Raw genomic sequence first — 19,023 nt, 5'->3', positions numbered from 1 at the left:
TAATTTTTGTCTTTTTTTCTCAACACGTTTCTTGCGACTATTTGCAACAAAACGTTTGATGGTTCTGTGATCATGCCCCAATATCTTAGCAATTTCAAGAGTGCAGCATCTAAAGACTTTTTACAATTTTAGACTTTTCAGAGTCAGTTAAATCTCTTTTTTGGCCCATTTTGCCTCCCGAGGAAAAGAAGCTGCCTAATAATTATGCACACCTTGATATAGGGTTTTGATCTCCTTAGGCCACACCCTCCCTCATTACACAAATAGGCAATAGGCATTCAAGTTTACACAGCTTTGAGTTGGAAAATATGTATACAAATTATGATATGGTCAAACTACTCACATGCCAAATAATTGTGCACACAGTGTATTAGTCCTGAAATGTTTTTGAAAATAGTGGAATAAAAATGTATCTTTGCAGCTAGTAAAAACATGGGGAATTCCAATATAACATTAGTGAAATAACTATAGTGAAGGTGGTGCTGTTGGTTCACTGAACATCTGATGTGGTGTGCACATTTAAACACTGGATCCCAAAGCCGTTCTGACAGTTTATTTTGGTGGTTCAGGATTAACAAAGGAGGGATGAATGGATGATTGGATGATTTTTTTTTCTAAACATGAAAGTATGAAAAACAAAGACAAAATAAATACATTAAATATCAACTCAAATGTCAGCATTAACAAATCACTGATTGAGTAAATAAATAAGATTAACGAGGTTTAATTTACATAGTTAATGCATCCATAAACTTGTTTTTTTCTGTCCTCTTTAAGGTAACAAACATAAAGGTCTAAAGTCATAATAAAGACATTTAGTAGACATAAAATACACACAAAATATTGGACAAAAGAAATGAAATAGCAGGTGGAATTAAAGGTCCATTTTCACGTACTGAGCCTCTCTTTGTTCTTGTGTGTTTGGAGAGAAAGAGGCTCTGCAGGCCAAAAGGGGGCAGGGTTATATCATTTCCTAGGAGTGGCCATGAAATTGACACACCAGGATGTGGCAACGATGTGAGGATGTCAGGTGTAGTCAGGTCTCTTCAGCTTGTGATTTAACAATTATCAATACTAGTATTGTTGTCGTTATCCTGAAATTACATGATGGGTTTTAGAGGTTTTCGTGATGGAGAGAAATATAGTAAATAAATAATTTTACATATACATCTCATTCGGTATTTTGCGCTTTAAAATCAAACATGATTATATTTCTGTTTAATACTTAAATCAGTGGTCATATTGGGGCGAGCTGTCGCGGCTGGATTAAAAGCACCAGGCCAACCAGGTGTTTATTCACAAATTACAAAACAGAAAGCATCAATGTGACTTGATAAACAAACAACAACAACAACCCCAACTGTAAATCCTCAAAACCTCTAAACACTAACAAACAAATTATGCCTCATTTAGATGAGCACATTTTACAGTAAATGAATAATCTTATTTTATCACTTCAAAACTTAACATTTAAAGCCATCATCTGGACTTTAAATTAGTTGTATGAGTAATGAAAAATACCTTCATTACAGGTCCAAGAGAGTTTTTAAAGTGAGTGTTGCTGCACAAACGGTGCACACCGAGTCAAGAGGTGATATCAATGTTTGAAAGTCAGATATCGCAACCAAACAAATGAGGATTCCTACAGCTGAAGAAAAAAAATAAAAATACGGTGAAATGCACACACACATACGGACACACACACACACACACACACACACACACACACACACACACACACACACACACACACACAGTTGCATTGACTTACAATCATTTTCTGGATGCTTGACACAGACAGGCCCACAATAGCCTGAGTAAACATTCTGCCATTGTATTTCAAAAAGGCAATAGCTCCCATTGTACGTTGTTTGAAAGCACCAAGAGATGAGAAACACGTGTACATCCTTTTTAATATAACAATTCTACAGCAACAATAGCAGAAGCAAAAATTCCTCACTTTGAACACAGAGTTTTGCACAGAAATAAATGGTACTTTCTTACTTTTCTTGTCATCCGTAGGGTCACGTACTTGAATCACCATTTTCACTATTTACAATAGTTGGTCGTAGTTAAAAATGGGGTTAAGGATATGAGGAGAACCTAACCATACATAGCAACCACTTCTTGCCTAATCTTAACCCAACCTCTAGTTCTAAGTTCCTTGTGTTGGGAGTGCATGTAGGTGAGGCATCAGGATGGAGCATCCTCAACAGTCTGAGCTGTGAGTTCCAAGGGTTTGGGAGCATCTCAGCGTATTGGGTGATGCATTGGAAATGTGGATTATTTAACCCAAAACCCTCTTTGCTATTTCATTGTTAATTAAATGTCAACGTGAACAAAGAACAATACAGTAAAGTCAGATTCTGGAACGATGTTGTTTTATGTCTGTGAGGTTTTGCGTAGGTCTGTCTGTGTGCGCTGCACCTCGACCTGGTTTGAGCTGGCAGCAGCGCCAGCGTTATTTCAGCCCAACGCGCTCCTTGTTGTGCCGGCGTCCACCCATCTTGGCCGCAGCCAGGTTCATGTTAAGCCACCAAACATGCAGCACAGCAACGTGATGCCTTGGTGGGAATAAAAAGGCCCCTATTTTTATAAAAAAAAAATTCAGCTGTGGTCGTGGCATTATGTTTTGGGGTTGTCCGTCTGTCCGTCCATCCCTGGCTTGTGAATGCGATAGCTGAAGGTCACTTTGAGGAATTGTCCTTAAATTTTGGCACTCATGTTCAGTTGGACTCAAAGACATACAAATAAGATTTTGGTGGTTTCAAAGTAAAGGTAACTGTTACCTAAAGTCCATCCTATTGTTGTGAACATGATTTCATAACTGGGGAACAGAAGGTGACCGTATTTTTTTTGTTGGATTTAGTCAGACACTGAATGTGTGACGCTAATCGTGGGTTTTGAAACTGTGCTGATTGCACAGATCTTCTGATTTCTGGGAAGCATCCACATTTTGGAATTGTGTAGTTTCTAATAGTAGTAAATTATTCATATTAGAAAACATACTTGTGTGGCAGAAATGTGTGTGGATGTAAACTGCAAATTGACTGGTTGGTGGAGACATACAGTCAGTAATTACACTTTATCGTTCGCCTGGAACTACATTTCGAATGTCTATTATTTGATTAGTAATACTTTTGTGTGCAATAGTGTGGGGTATCATTGTTAAAGGGCTATAAAACATGAATGTGTTTCGTAAAGTTATTCACACTGACACACACCTTGACAATAAGAAGAGTTCCTATCAAACAGCCATGGCAGCACCACAAGGATGACGGCTGAGCACAGACTTCTTAAATGTGTTTAAAACAGAAAAAGTGTTGTGCATATTCAACCTTTTATATGTGTCTGTCGGGCTATCGGTGCTGTTAGAAATGATCTGCAGTGGTGGGTGTGTAACAGCGACTCAAGAGCAAACCTGCAGGATCAGGGCCAAACAGATCATCTCGTACTGGACAATTAGCAGATACAAAAATCCAAGGCATTCCCAGTGAACTATCTGACGCACAGCATTGTGACTTCGCCTTTCACTGCCAGACTGTCGCTCGCAGCTTTTCAGCTTTCTTTGATGTGATTAACTGTCTGGGAACCCTGTTCGCATTAACATTTGCCCGGCTACTCTCAAGGGCGGACCGACACGTTGATCGGTGTCAGCGGCTCAGTGCACTGATGCTGAAGTCAAGTATTTCTTTTTTTTAAATGCAGTTGCAGTGGTGGTCAATTTTTGCCTCACATGATCGGTGCTGATTTTAAAAAGTTGCTCCAATAGTTTAAAAATGAACTTGATCACTGCCTTCAATCGGATGCAACGACTGTTAAACAATCCTGAATGGAGTGTGGCCAGTATTGAATTTGGGTCTGATAAAAGTTAGGCTCGGTATCTTGTAATAATGAGAAAATATGTCTTTTATTTATTTATTTTTTTGGCACACAACGAGCAATACACTGCTTCAGTAACACCTTTGATTTTTTTTTGTAAAGTACTCCGTTCAATGAAGAGCAAGTTTTCAACCTTGTTACCGTGCTTTATTTATATATATATATATATATATATATATATTTGTATATATATATATATATATATATATATATATATATATATAAATATATATAAATATATATAAAAAAGCACGATATATATATATACATCGTGCTTTTTTACAACCATGAGCTACATTATCACGAGCGAAATAAGCAGAGTTTTAATACGTCATATCTCCAGGGAACCAATCCCATCAACTCACAAGGCGGAGCATTCCACATGCGGCATAGCAACAGAGGTGTGGGTGGAGACAGGAATGAGGGCAAAGGTGTACAGTTACATCTAAGACATTGACGGATATCTAGATATGTCATTTCCAAGGAAAAGTGTTGTATCTATTGTTATGTGTATTGTGTTACTGATGCGTCCAACCCTTACTTGCCCAGAATCGGGAAATCCAAAATAAATACTACGTACTGGAACCAGCGATATCCTGACTCCTTTATCACATTTCTAACCAACATGTTTTTCTTTTTTTTTTCTTTTAGTGCTGTGTACTGCTGTATGGACCTGAACGACACTAATGCGTCAACGTAAGGCTCCCTTCTGCCTCACACCTGCCAGCACAGGTAATGATGTATGACTACACACACATCACACACCACACACACACACCACACACCACACACACACACACACACCACACACACACCACACACACACACCACACACACACCACACACACACACCACACACATACACACCACACACATACACCACACACACACCACACACACACCACACTACACCACACCACACACACACCACACACACACCACAAACAGACGCATTAATGCACGCTATGTTGGCTGCGAAGGCCAGGCAAAGAAATCTGCTCGCCAAATATTTACTTATATGTTAGTGTGCATGCTTTTGTGTGTGTGTGTGTGTGTGTGTGTGTGTGTGTATGTGTGTGTGTGCGTGCGTGCGTGCGTGCGTGCGTGCGTGCGCGCTTAGCCCACTCGGTCCAGAGGACAACTGGCTGAGTTTAGCTCTTTACACTGTATTGGCTCTCATTTGTTAAACGGGGGACTTGGTGGAATTCCCATGAAGAAGCATATTAAGCCGTAAACACCCAACACACAGAGCTGGAGCACATTATTCAATTTTAATTTAATTCTTGCTCGACTCTGTCAGCCAGTGAAAGCTGCAGCTTATCACAACTGTCGTGGACACACAGAGCTGGGAAAGACAGGAGGAGGGAGGAGGAGGCCGTGTGAAACATTTAAAAAAAACGTTTTTTTTTGCTTAGTTGTTTTGCATGCATTGTAGCCTTTTTTTTTTTTTTTTTTTTTTTCATAATTTGTGTGTATGTACATATGTATGCATTCAATTCAATTTCATTTATGTAACGCTGAGTCACAGCATAACTCATCTCAGGGCACTTCAGGACCTTTCAACATTGTAGAGAGAAACCCAACGATTGACCTGCTCCCTCATGAGCAACAGCTGGAAGAAAAAAAAAACTGCCTTTTAACTGGAAGCAACCTCCAAAAGAACCAGACTGAGAGGTGGGCGGTCAACTCTGTCGCAACCAGTTGAGGTGAGGGGAGAGTGGAGAGACTAAAAGAACAACGTAGACAGACAACAACAAACACTGGGGTAGGTTAGTGGGCTCAGTAACTGCAGATCAGAAACATGCAGCTCCCGAGCCAGAGATAGCTGCAGAAAGGTATCGGGAGACAGGAAAAAAAAAATACAAAATACAGGAGAAAGAACACACAGTTCACGACAAGCAGGTGTGTGAGGAATGAGCATTTTCAAGCAAAAAATACTGTTCAGTATTTGCTGCCACATGTCCAACTATTGCTGCTCTAAATTCCAGTTGATTTGCTGAATCTTTCATTAGAGCGGCTAATTCTGCTAGTTCTGCTCGAGCACTGAAAGCTCCACATCATAAAAAAGAAAGCAAAAAAAAAGGCCGGTGTTGCCGACGATCCATCACCAACATACACTGTAACATAAATGATTTTGGCTCCAGTGAAAATATATGTATTTGCCCCATCCCCTTACCCCAAATAAATTTGCATTTCCCAGCATGCCTTTGTTCTTCCTGCAGAACTTTTGAGATTGAAGTAACCAAAATAAATAGGTCTAAGTGATGGGTAGAAATGGGATTTATTTTTGATGAGAAATGCAGTTTTATACTTGCTGGAGTATTAAACAGTGCATACATGACATAAGAGTCTACTGATGTGACTGATTGTTTTTCAGTAGTCAATGCCAATAACGATGTTAAAGCACACTCTCTTCTGTAATATTGCTTAATTAATTACACTCGATAGAAACAGTATTTTCTCTTTCTATATGTTCCCTGAGAACATATTGGTATATTGCATAAAACGGATATATTGACCAGCTCTAAATAGCCACCGAGTAGTCTTTGATCATGATCCTGCTGTTTGTACCTTAGTTTTTAATCTCACGGCACCACCCGTGTTACCAGATCCTGGTGTGTTCTTCTTCTCTTCCTTTTTCTTCTTTATCAACAGCCGGCAAACCGCTTTTTGGCTCACATTACCACCACCTTCTGGCTGTAGCAATGCCTCATTACCCATTATTAAATAAGAAAAGATCAATAATTGCATCAACAATTTAAAACTCTTAATGAATCCCTCCAAACGGCACTGAATAAATGAAATAAAGGGTATAATAAATACCCCTTTGTGAGGCTGTGCTAAGATATTATTTGTGCTGACTGCTGGTAATTGGTCAGTAATTAATGAACTCTTCCACATCTGCATTATTATCTTATACTGTGTGCTTATACAGTGCTTTGTGCTATCACTGGCCTTTTGTTATAGTGCTTCTGTGGAAATAGTCAGGACCTACATACAGTAGATAACCTCAGTTGATCAAACAATATGAAGAAAGCTACGATGTTAACTTTGAGGGACATAATAATAAAGACTTTTTTTCCTCATCTGTTGAACTGAGAAATTTCAAGAGGCCGCCCCCTTTTATTATCGCCTCCTTCCTGCCTCTGCTGTCATGCCCCCCCCCCCCCCCCCCCCCCCCCGCACCCCTCTGCCACGTTCTCTTGCTGTTTTTTTCTGACAGCTCTTTGGGTTATAAAAACCACCATGATATATGATGTTGTCTGACCAAAACACTAAAAAGTCCCACAGCGACTTAAACAGCGCAGCATGCCCGACTTTCCACATGCACACACGCAGAGATTTTGAAATAATGTCCACATCGACAGTTTTTTCTGTTTTGTTCAATTTACTTTTCTCTCCCACTAAAATCCCAAGTGGGTCAGTTGGCATTTCATCCTGGACAACAAACACATACAGGTACACACACACACACACACACACACACACACACACACACACACACACACACACACACACACACATATATGCAGACTCAAGCACATGAGAGTGTCTTACATACATACTTTTATACATCCACTGTGGCTTTTTCTTGTCTTGTGAGACTTAAAGGCAGTTCTGGTGCATATAACATGGAAATGTGTTGGAATCTGACCAGCAATAATATATAGTGTTAACATCATATCATATCATATCATATCATATCATATCATATCATATCATATCATATCATATCATATATTATAGCATATCCTATAGTATAATACAATTTTTGAGGTCTTGATCTCGACCCTTGCTCTTTGTGGATGATTCAGAACAGACCTGTTGAGAGATGCTAATGGTTTGGTCATTGTTGTGTGTTCATGCAGTCACCTCTGTGTTTGAAGTTTTTTTGCCAGACCAACAGAAACATTAATGTGATAAGATGACAAAAATATTCTGCCAAAAAGTCTGATGAAAACGCCTGTGGTGAAGTGATCGCTGCAGTGATTGTTTGATGTGGAGAATCTCATGTTGTGCATTCTGTGACATACAAGGCAATGTCTGTCTGAACAGCGTAAAATCTCTCTCTTTTTCCTCCCAGTACCCATTAATTTCTGACCAGGCTGCAGCACAAACATCTTTGTAAATGCCCGGGCAGTTAGTGCAGCTATGAATTTCTATGGCGCTCCACGCATAGCTTTTCACCGCTCTGACTCATATAATGGATGGTCCATTGGCATGAATATTAGAGTGAGGAATGTATGTGGGTGTAAGTACAAACTATTTGTTCAGTGGATGCTGTTCTTTGTTAGTCTGACTACAAAGACACAAACCGCCATCAGCTTTAGTTGATATAGCAGTAAATAAGTGGAGGGAGCTTTTGTGACGCAGACAGACCGTGTAGGAAGATGTTCTCCTCTGGAACAGGTATTTGCTACATTACTGACTCCTCATTGTAGTAACTTGCATAGAGCATGAGGATCACAAATAAGTTACTGCATAGTTTTCCATAAAAGGGGGACAATGGAGCATTTCGATTCCTGCATCTGTCGTACACTGTAATGTACGTTAATGTTTGCAGTAGGTTAAATTCAAGGTTTTGCACTATATAGTTTTAATGAAAGCGAATGAAAGTTTTCTATCACATTGTTGTTGGACTAATTCTTGACGTGTAAAAGTTCAGCCAGTCACCAAAGAGGTGCGTTTCTAACATTTGGTATCGGTCACTTGTCGACACGTTTTAAAAGCTGAGAATGATGAGCACGATAAAAAAAAATTAATGAGCATTTCGAGGACTAATGGACCTTTTTTACTCGTTCTTTATGACACAACAGCACAAACCATAAAAACGGCTGCCAAGTTGTCAAGTATTTCTTTTACTTTAAGCTCTCGCCTCGGAGTAGATTTCAGATTTTGATCGAATTTCTAAAGCTTGACCGTTACCCCCTAATCCACTTTTCTCTGTTCTCACTTCCTGCCGAGGGCCCCTGAAGTTGGCCCTGAGGGATCATAAAAGCCAATCAAGTGGCTTTGAGTGTGAGGAGGCGGTTCCTGCGGGACCATAAAGACCAATAAAATGACCGGGAAATTTTGGAGAAAAAACCCGAAGAATCCTCTTGTTAGGTGTTAATCACCACCTTCTTTCTGTGGCACTCATTTTTTCTCGTGTCCTTTCTTCCTGCATGTGCACACGCACACACGCGTACACGCACACACAAAATCCGAGGCAATAAATGACTTATTTTATTGGATAAGAGCCTCAATAAAAACAGGTTCTGAAGAAACGCTTGTCACACATCACACACATCTGGAAACACCAGAAGCAGGACAAAAGTTTAAAAATGGATAAAATGCGAAAATTAGGTCAAGATATAGCTATTAATAAAACCAACTAAAATGTATAAATACATGGACAATTAAATCAACAAATAAAATAGATGAAATTTAGTTAAAGAACCAGACTGAAAAAATATGAACGCTCTCTTTGGTCTTTGTTGCATCTCTTCAGTTAAACTCATGTAGTCATCACACAGGAGTGCATCATTTTTAGCATTCAGGACAGCAGAGGCAAACGGGAAGAATAATTCATGAGTTTTCCTTGTCTTGACAGTTATTACGGATTCAACATGTAAGAATAAAACCATTTGGAAAAACATCACTGTCCTCTCTGTCCTCCATCAAATCTGTTTGGACATTTTTTAATTTATTAGACAAGGATGTTCACATATGTGACGGAGGAGTAAAATTGCTGAATTTAAACAGTTTAAATCAATGTAGAAATTTCATTATAATTTGAGTTTTATGGATGGATGGATGATTAATAATCACTTTTCAAAGAATGTGTAAATGTATTAACTTTCCTCGTAGTCTTAATGTCTTCAGACCGTTGCAGTTATGAGATCAAATAAAGATAATACAATACAAGGATCATAGGAAAATACATTCTCAGTAAATGTTTTTGAAGTAATGCTCAGAAACGACTTTCTTCAGCTGTCAAATTGTGAGTTTTGTGCTACATCCTCAATAACATGTTCAAACTGTTTAATTTAAAAAAAAATTTCCATTAACACAACTGTTTCAAGCGTTTAACAATTATTCACACAAACACGCCTGAAAAAGCAAATCATGTTACTTATAGTCACACAACGCTTGTACTTACAAGGAATATTTCTCCTTTCTGTTGACGTAGTCAGTGGACTTATTTTAGGTTTGTTTCACTTCAATGTGTGTGCACCGTCCAATTGTGTCCTAAGTGGAAACCACTGGTCTGCGAACTGTTGGCCCTTTGTTCCTTCACCATCTTGGTTCTCTGAGGAAGAAGAAACCCCATTTGGATGAGAGAGCAGAGCGAGGGCGGAGAAAGGTTTGGATCTGACTGAGGCCCACAGTATTATCACACTTTAGAGCACTTCTTCATGGGGCTTCGTGAGACTACATCCATTTTTGATAGACTGCCATTGACTGTGTGGCACCACAGTGTGTTTGGAAGAAGACTGAGGTCTCTGTCCTCAGTGTTTTAATGTCGTCCTGACCCAACAAGATGACACCGAAAACAATGTCAGGGTAGTCCAAATCCACAAGCAGATTTCTGGAGTCTTCCTTTGTTACTGAGTGATACAATGTCCACTCTCCGCCCCGGTGTAGGGCTCATAACACTGCTGGACAAAATCGATTTTTGCAAGACAGTCCAATAATAGCTCGTCTCCCATCCATGTAGGCATTTTTAGCATTATAAAAAGCATAATTCAACTGCTCGCATAATTCAAACTCGTTATCAATGTTGAATTAATAAAAGTCACGTGATTGAGGCGTTACCAATCAGGAAAGGACACTTTGTGACTGATGAGATCCAATCAGGAAGAAAACATGAGTGTGACCCAAGTGGCAACCAACATGGACGTCACCCGTCGGTTGGTGCCATCGTCCTAGTTTCGAAGCGGTTTGGAGTAGGAAGTGACCATATTTGAACGAGCGGTGGATCTGACTGATCTGATTGGAAACCTTGCAATACTACGTCCCGCCCACCGATAGCCAGAACCTGACTGCATCACAGGCCTGTCAATCAAACAGACACGCCCCCAAAAACACGTCTTTTTGAAGCTTTTTTTTTTATAATTAATGACAGGATTATTTCCAAACGGACCGCCAAAAAACGAATAAGAAGGAACAACTTTAACTAACAACACCAAGATGACTGGTGGAGATATTTTACGGACTAAGAATTTTATGAGACTAGTGGAATGGGAGTCAATGTAGCCGGAGGCTTTTCCGAGCCAACCTCTAGTGGCAGTCGTTGATATTGCAGTTTATGGAACTTCCGCATCGGCCTCATTTTCAGAGCCGGAAGCTACGAACACTTTTACATACAGTTTGTGGTGTGACCATATTCAAAAGTTGAGGTTTGCTTTTGTCTAGACTACAAGGCAGCTCTGGAGTTTTCAAACTAGAATGGGTTCAGCAGGATTTCCAAAAGTCTCCATTTTAGGGTGAAATGCAGATACCAGACTTACATGTAGCAAAATAAATGTTTTTTTTTTTAATCAAAACACATCAGTGTGAACGAAACTTTGCAGGTAAAATACGACTGTCATGTCGCCGTTAGAAGAGTTTAGTGCGAAGCTCTGAAGTGCACTGTAACTATAAGCAGGCAAAACCACAGTTTACTCCCCAAATTGTCCTGTAAATTGCAATTGACATTTGTATTGGGAAAAATATATATATTTTTGAAGTCATGAAACATTCAAAATGAATTCGCCCTGACTTCAGGTGTGTTGTACATGAATTATAATAGTGGCTTAGTGACACCGCCACAAACAAAGAGGCTGAGATAAAAGCACCTTTTATTCATTTTAGGTATTTACTGCATGTTGTTGTTAGTGTTTTTTATCTCAGTTTTTTAGTGAGACAGAAACATGAAATGTTTACCCAAAGTTTTATCTTTTTAATTGGATCCATTACAACTGACTCAATTGGTTTGTAGTCTGTGTTCTTTAATATTTGTGCACATGCACACTCACAAACATGGCTCATAGACATACAGTTATATGATAACCAGAAGCACTAAAACATGCTCACCCACTTTGACCATTGAACAGTACTGAGCTGACACTTTGTTTTTTGTCAGTATTTTTGGGACTTTTTGATGTTCTCTGGGCTTCATTGGCCGTAATGAGTGAAACACTTTGGCATCTAAAAAAAAATTCCCCTTGGGGATTAATAAAGTAACTACCTACCTACCTACCTACCTACCTATCTAGCAGGAACATGATTTAAGCTCACTCTGTTCACTGACTCACGGAGTCAAAGGAAAGAGTCAAAAATCTAAGTTGTGGCCACAAGATACTAAATCTTGTATACATTTTAATTAATTTGTGCGGCGTTGACATTATTGACAAAGATGCCGGAGTGTTTCCTCACTATTATCTATCCTCGGATAGACTGAAATGACAGTGTATGTATTCACTGAGGAAAACTTAGCCGATAGCTTTTGTTACAATTCAACTACACTTGTCTTTGTTTACAGATTCATATCCATATCTGTTATCGATCAGACTGGCTGTAATACAAGGGATGCAAAGGATTATTATTTGTAAAAAGGCAATAATGATGATATTGAGAACTTGTGGATTATATATCGTTGCCAATATGCTAACGTTGAAGATGCTATCGATTATATAACTGACACTTGAATTGTGCGCACAAATCAACGTGCACACAAAATGCTATCTCGTGGCCTCAAGTTAGTAATTTGTGTGCACAATTTTATTATTTTTTTTTCTCTATGTCCGTACAGTTCATCCTGCAGAAAGACACGATTCATCAAAGGAAACGGTACACTGCTGCTTTCTGGACCGGTCACTTCATGGACGGTGTTTCACGGTTCACTCGTGTTGGACTGAAAGTTTTTCTGGTGTTTACGCAGAATCTGTTTGCTGCTTCTGACAGATAATCTTTGTTACTTCTAACTGGTTATCTGCGTACTTTTTCGTCATTTGGAAAAAGTAAGAGGTGTGTAAAAACTTGAGCTTGTTTTCCATCATAGCCGGTAGCCTTAAACGGTGACTGTGTTTGATCCCATTTAAATGTACGCAGTGACTTAACACATCTTAGAACTGAAGACTATCAAGGTCATCTAAGACTACAGCAATCAAAGCCCTCTGTGGATGAGAATCCACCTCGTCATTAGCAACGTCTCGTTAGCATATTGTTGATGTAATTGTTTACTTAATTGCTAATTACGAGGCAAATTGCTAATTGCATTGATTGGATTTGTAATTTATGTGCTAATTTTCTTACTAGTGTAGAGAAGTGAATGGAGGCGGTTTCACAGTGCGAGAATTGACTGTTGTTGTTGTTTTGCTATGTTTACTGTTGGTTGCTGTTGTTTACCACCACATTGTTTCCATTGTTCATGACTTCAGGTGTAATTGACAATCAGGCATTTTGTGCTGGTTGAGAAGACTCAAAGCATCTCCGGCCTTGTCGTGACGACGGCTGAACATTTCACCAGGTTGATTTCTGCGCCTCGTTTTTTTTTTTACTTTCTCTAAATCTGGAAACATCAACGGCTTTAAAACAGGACGCCGCTGATTGATTGCCGTTTCCTTCCTGTCATGCCCATAGTGCAGCACAATCACTGCTGGTTCAATGCTTCAACATGTCTATCGCTGTCTCGTTTGCTATGAGAAAATTTCACACCGCACAATAGACTTTGTCCTTCATCGTTTTGACTTGCATCAGTCTTGCAGTTTTTTGGGGGGGGACTAAATATGTCAAATCACATCAAAACATTGTTATGATGATGCATTTAGTGCAGTCTACTGATGGAGAAAACCGACAGCAACTCTACATTATAAATATCTACGTAGTAATTGTACTAGTAGTAGTAGTATAGAATATTCCTTTAACTCTCACCCCCATTTACATTTTCATACAACTGTAAGATTTGTAATAATGAGTGCTGAGAGGAGCGAATGGGACAAAGATCTTTCCATTCCCCCCAACATATTGGTTTCTCTTCAGCAGCCATTTTTGTTTCTGTTTGCTACTTGCAGACCTCTTGTTTACCTCCTTTGTCTTTTCTTTCTATTATTTTTGTTCTAGCATCCATGTTGGCTTCTAAGATAGTCTCGAAGGGAAGTGAAGACAACTCCATGTCTATTATTTCTCTCACTTTGTCTCTCTCTTATTTTTTTCTCTTTGATAATATATTCCACAACTGAGATACAAACAACTGGGGCTATCACAATCATTTAGGATACACACACACACACACACACACACACACACACACACACACACACACACACACACACACACACACACACACACACACACACACACACACACACACACAGCTATAGACATTTGTTCCTGTGTTACTACACAGCTAATGGGAAATTTGTTTGTTCCTCATACTGATGCACACACAGAATGGGAGATAGTAAACCTCCAGTCAGTTTTACAGAGAACAGACAGTGAGAAAGAGGTCAAATAAAATATCAGCGAACAGCAGATGGAGTGAGAGGGGGAAAATTAAAGAGAGGGAGAGTAAACGGAGGGATTCAGAGAAAGATTGAAGACAAAGACGTGATGGAGGGATGCAAAAACAACAGATTTTCAACTGCCATATGCCGTGACGAGAAAACATATTCCACATATTGACCTACATGTGACAAAATCATGGGTTAATATCTGGTTAATGTGTGGAAGATTTTAATAAAATTGTTCACAACTATTAAATAGGAGCCTGTTAGCTTCACAATATATTGATTTGACTTTGATATACAATGTCCACTCAGTCACATCAGATACATACCAGTGTTGCATCTGAGGCTCAATTCTTTGAGATTTGAGGGTTTTTTTCCTCAGCGAATTCTAGGAAAAAAATATTTGTCTTCTTTTTTTTTTATTCAGTCAAGATATGATTGCAGTTAAAGGAACATGAGTAGGATGACTGTTACCATGGAAACTCAACTGTATAGTACAAAGCAGTACAAACCCTCTACCTGGTATTATACTGTATTATTACACAGTGTATTGATCAACATATCCACATTTTACACGAGTGTACATAGAGTGAATGGTTGAACTTTCTTCTGTTGTCTGAGCTTCCAGTTCTGGCAGAACTTTGTTTTGTTTTTTTAGCTTTTCTGGCTTTGAAGAACATTTCTTCCGTTTCTTCACGTTCCTTCTGTTGTATGTGTCTTTAGTCTCATGAAACATATCTGTCATTGTCTTTCCAGGCCACTGTAGTTTATATGCATATAGTGTGTATTTATTTTTTATTATTATTATTATTATTATTATTATTATTATTATTTACTAATTGATACAAATAGTCTGTTTTTTTTTTGTTTTTTTTTAAATCACAATCCCACACTTGCATACCTGTTCACATTGTTGTTGCTTTTTGCCAAACAGAGGAACCTCTCAGGACATTTTAGACTAATTTTTTCCCCAATGTTTAAAGTCCTAGTCTGTAATTCTTATTAATGATTGTTCATAAAGGAATTTACATGCAACATGTGCATGTTCCTGTCTGTGTGTGTGTGTGTGTGTGTGTGTGTGTGTGTGTGTGTGTGTGTGTGTGTGTGTGTGTGTGTGTGTGTGTGTGTGTGTGTGTGTGTGTGTGTGTTGATTGTGTGCAATTGAATGAAAAACATGAATAATTAGCATGTGTAATGGTTTGCCTGCTCCTAGATGACTTTGACTATATAATGATGTGTTTGGTTGGTTTGGTTTGAGAGCGAGAGTGAGAGAGCAGTAGACTGTGTTTAATGACACAACATAGGTGTGTGTGTGTGTGTGTGTGTGTGTGTGTGTGTGTGTGTGTGTGTGTGTGTGTGTGTGTGTGTGTGTGTGTGTGTGTGCTTGCTTGTGGGGGACTTGCATTGATTGATTGCTGAAATCACAATTGATGTACCCATCTCCTCGTGTCTTCACATTCATTTCAACGCCTACTGTACACGATTGAGGTGAAGGCCTATCACAAAAAAACATCTTTCATGGGATGTCTCTGCCTGTCTTGCCCTGCAGACGCTGTGTCCTCATCTCATTTGTCCTTCTTTCATTGATTGCACTTCTGGTTTCAGGTGGATACTGTGACAGCTGGTTTTGGTACTTGAGGTGAAACATTTGCTGGTGAGGTGGCACCAAGTGAGTGTCTAAACAGACTGTTACAAATATATATATTTTTTTTTTCATTGTCCCCCTGCGAACGGGTGAAATTGACATGTCACAATATGTTGCTTTAGTTCCATCCGTCTATATCGCTCCATCTCTCTCCCGCTTCACTCCCCATGTCCCTGATGCAGTTATACCGCAATATACTGACAGTTGATGAAATCTGTGGTTTGTTTTCTGGATGTGCGTCGGTAGAAAAACGACCACAAGGGGCACCAGCATGCAGGATGCTGAGCCAGAATGGCGAGACAGAAAAATGCCACTACACAATGCATATCAATGCAAACACAGATGCAATAACATTTCCATTGGGGGCTGGTCCATTTTTAAAAAAAACATTTTTTTTCCTCTGGTTCCTGTTTGGTCATTTCCTGGCTCCAGCCGATCTTATTTTTCTCAAGTTCTGTGGAGTGGCAGATCAGTGTCGCATTGTATTGAGCCATAAGGTCCAGGACACACAGGCTGCGTGGCGTGTGCGTGGTGTGTCCGTGGCGTGTGCGGAACGTCTTCATTTTTTAGTTTGGGTGCTCATGTCAACACGTTATAGAGCAGCCACACAAACTGTGGGGAGAGACACATCTCACTCGCGAGTCATGCATCGCATCTGCGGTCATCTACAATATGCCTATTTATCATATGTGCCGCATGCTAGTCCTCAGCAGAAATATTCAGGGGATAGTTTAAAGTGTACGATTAGTTTGTTACAATCCCACTTAATATAAAGCAAAAGACAGAACGTTTCCACTTAACCCAACCCCTGTTAACCTGCCTCCTGTTAATTTAACTGAAACCAACCCTCCCTTTGGCACTGAGTCCAACATGTTCTGACATTCTGAAGATTTTGCACCTGAATATAATTTAGTCGTTAAGATTTATTTGTCTATTATTTTTGAATTGTTACAGGCCATCCCGTCGGGAGCCATCATCAAATGAACCCCGACGGGAGCACGTTTGTTGCCGGTATCTTCAAGGAGCATCCATTTGGCCCCGGAGTGTGGTGACAGCTTGAACCGGGGGCTGTCAGTAGCCACGTTGTAGCCTTTTAGCCCAGCGGAGCATAGCGAGAGCACTCATGGTTTTCATGGATGGATAGATGGATGGAAGCTTGGATGGTAGAAATTATGTGCAGTGACATGCCAGCTGGGTTTACCCTAGACCTGGCCCTTCAACATGTTCATAATGGCTCCCTGCTAATTTCATTTTTTTTTTTTTTTTTTTTCAGCATAGCTGCTGTATCTCCTCTCCACAGAAAAAGGCTTAGAAGCCAAGCAGCTTCCAGTGTAAATTCTGATTTAAAGTATTTTATTGCCAGGTTTAGGTTTGGGTAGTTGCGAGGCCAACAGTTGGTCCTACACATTTATCAGAACGAACTGAGTTATAGTGATTTAAAAACATACGTTTTTTGCTTCCTATATCAATATATATTAACAATGGGAGGGGGGGGGGGGAACCAGTTTCTTCCAGATGCCTTCGGCTGCACCCATTAGGGACTTGATGCTAATTGAACCATATTGATGGGCGTCAGGAGGGCAGGGTGCCAACACTATATGTCCCAAGACATAATAGATGGATCACAGATCCACTGCAGTGACTGTGTGTGCAGATCTGTCCTTATTCAGCCCAACAGTCCACACGCTCCTCTGCTGCTCTAATTAGCTGGAAGCTTCCCACTTGCACGTCTTCATGGGCTCAAATTGCTCCACGAGGGCCTGTCATCGGTCCCTGTGGTTTCCAGCAGGGGAGGGACAAACGCACATCCATTCATCTGCAAATCCATATATTACGCAATTAACATAACACACATACAAAGCCACTGTAAGACTGCATCAGTAATAGTGCACAGCGGTTTATAGTAGCAGCTTGTTTGTGAAAGTTACAGAGAACATCTTCAGCTGTCATGCAAGTTTTAACACTCTAGTTGAAATCCTATTGGATGAGGGGGAAGATATAGATATGTTGACTAATAAAACACAAATACCTCAAAACAGAAGGCAGATTTGCAAACTGAGTGTAAAAGGTCGCAATTTGTTGTTAGAGAATAACCTTTGATTCTGTCTTTCAGTATCTTTCCTTTTAACGTCTTGAAAATAACCCTGACCATAATACAGGAGAAACAATTTGAGATTTCAAAAAACATACAAATTTAAACCAGCAGGTAAATAAAACGTTGAGAACAGCCCCAAACCTATTTCATCCCTCTGTAGCTTAGTGGTGTTGACCAAAGTAGTCTTGCAAGCATCTCGTGAGACTTGATGACTGTTTTATTGATTGAATAGCATCACTGAAGGCTGCTCTGTAAGTTGATTTGTAAACAGAGATAATGCTATAAGAAGTGCAAGGAAACAAACAAACTAAACGTATGAATCCCCTCCACTTCAGCTTCTACTGTCTTTATCTGACTCCGTCTTATCTTTATTTTATAAGATCATGTGCAGAATTTAAAAACAAAAGTGCTTTGTGTAAACTAAAACACACAAACAAAGCAGTTCTTATTCATGAACTATGGGATGCTGAGAGATCACAGTCCAGGCGGTGAGAAAGTCACTCGTAGTTTAAGAAAAAGATTCTTTCTCCAGACCATCAGGAAGGTAAACTCTGTCCTCAGGTATCTGTAGTTACTCTTCCTCTGTCAATCCTCCTCAGTTTTACAAAGCATTATTCTATTGTCTGCATGGAAATTATGACACAGAGTGTATGCTTGACATTTTTAAATACTTAAACAATCAAAAGTCAATCATACATTTTTTTTTCTTCTAAATTGTCAAACAAAACAATAAAAATTGCACATTAATGAAGCAAGCAAAAAACAGGTAGAAGCACAACATGATGGGATGGTGTGTCTGCAGAGTATTGTGATAGGCCAAGTAAATGGCCAACAGTGAAGACCCCCACAGCTCCGTCCCAGCCCCTCCTCCATGCTTCACGGTGTGAATCACACATGCAGATAACATCTGTTCACCCCCTCACTGTGTC

General features: G+C 39.6%; 1 protein-coding gene across 4 annotated transcripts in view; it reads left to right on the top strand.

The window, feature by feature from the left end:
* The window catches only part of tenm3 (teneurin transmembrane protein 3), a 338,433-nt gene that overhangs the window by 20,702 nt on the left and 298,708 nt on the right, over window positions 1-19,023 (top strand). For all 4 annotated transcript variants that reach the window (XM_069168313.1, XM_069168317.1, XM_069168316.1 and 1 more), the window contains exon 2: window positions 4,534-4,614. The gene's annotated coding sequence lies outside the window, so the exon portion shown is untranslated. The remainder of the gene's footprint in view (window positions 1-4,533; window positions 4,615-19,023) is intronic.

This window comes from Embiotoca jacksoni, unplaced genomic scaffold, assembly GCF_022577435.1.
Source record: "Embiotoca jacksoni isolate LCO1_2020_lvr unplaced genomic scaffold, fEmbJac1.0.p SCAF_4, whole genome shotgun sequence".
NCBI lineage: Eukaryota > Metazoa > Chordata > Actinopteri > Embiotocidae > Embiotoca > Embiotoca jacksoni.
The sequence above is the reverse complement of the archived record's forward strand: the minus strand, read 5'-3'. Positions and strand labels throughout refer to the sequence as shown.